Raw genomic sequence first — 1,242 nt, forward strand, 5'->3', positions numbered from 1 at the left:
CAAAAAAAGTTGGTGAACGAAAGGCACAATTCAAAGAGTTCAGGAGTAGAAAGAACAGAAGAGTTCTTTTTGGTTTGGTTCAAAGTAGGAGAAAAGGGAAATAGATGTATTAAAATTATTTTTCAGGTGAAGGTTTCTGTCAGTTGAAGCAGTTAACACTGGCTTCTTTCTCCCTGGTCCAAGGCAGTCTTTTCTTCCCTCCACTTCCTAGCATGTGTTTAATCTTCTGCTGTATAGAGGTGATACATCAGAGCCACCAGCAATCCTGAGATGGCTGGGATCACCCAGTTGGTCCACCAGCTGGAATTAGAATCAACAGTAGCAATGAGAGTTTCCAAAGGCTTGGTTAACTTTGCTCTGTCATGCGGATGAAGTTCCCCAATGATGTACGTTTTGGACAATTCTCTAGCATCTGTAGAGTGTCCCACATCCTCAAAACTTTCAGTAGCATCCCCTCCAGCTTGTTCCGTTAACACTTCTTCCCCACCAGGATGCTCCTCCAAGAACTTGGTCAAATCGTACACCTTGTGGTGCAGAATCAACCTGGTGCTCTTGCTGTGGTTGTGCTTCTGAATCTCTTCCAGGGTGTAGTACTTGACAGTCTGGTCCCAGTGCTTGGCCATTTAGGAACGCGGCGAGTCTCAGGCTGTGCAGACACCAGCCGAGCTGGGAGAAGCGGAGCACGCATCTCAGCTAGCTGGGCCCCGGACATTCCCGGGGCCCCGGCCCAGTGCTCTATTTGTATATCTTTTAAAGGTATTTTTTTTTTTTACCTTAGAACACTTCATCTTTCAATATTTCAGCATGTATTTCCTACGGACAATGACATTTTCTTCATATCTATAACACTATTGTAACAATAATTAGAAATAATTCCTTAATATATTTTATAGGTGGTTCATTGTCTAATTTTTTCATGTGTCTCCAAAATGCCTTTTATAGATTTGTTTTCCAAATCAGGATCCATTCAATGTGGCTCATTGTATTTCATTTTATGTTTATAATCCCTCTAATCCCTTTCATCTGGAACATTACCCACACATTTCCTTTCATGACTTTTTGTACAATGTCTCACATTCTGGAATTGCCTGATTATTTTCTCTTTGTGTCATTTAATTTGTCTTTCTCCACTATATTTTTTATAGAGAAATTTGGGTGGGAATGGTTAAGTAGATTCAGATAATTTATTTTTTTTTGGTAAAAATGTTTTATAGTTCATGCTTTGTTCTTCGTATTGCATCA

General features: G+C 40.0%; 1 pseudogene; it reads right to left on the bottom strand.

Moving 5' to 3' along the window:
• Positions 1 to 217: 217 nt before the first annotated feature.
• On the bottom strand, positions 218 to 623 carry LOC114216523 (cytochrome b5 pseudogene; annotated as a pseudogene).
• Positions 624 to 1,242: the final 619 nt, after the last annotated feature.

This window comes from Eumetopias jubatus, unplaced genomic scaffold, assembly GCF_037043125.1.
Source record: "Eumetopias jubatus isolate StellerSeaLion01/CBP00866 unplaced genomic scaffold, mEumJub1_p1.0 scaffold_3, whole genome shotgun sequence".
In the NCBI taxonomy this organism is placed as follows: Eukaryota; Metazoa; Chordata; class Mammalia; order Carnivora; family Otariidae; genus Eumetopias; species Eumetopias jubatus.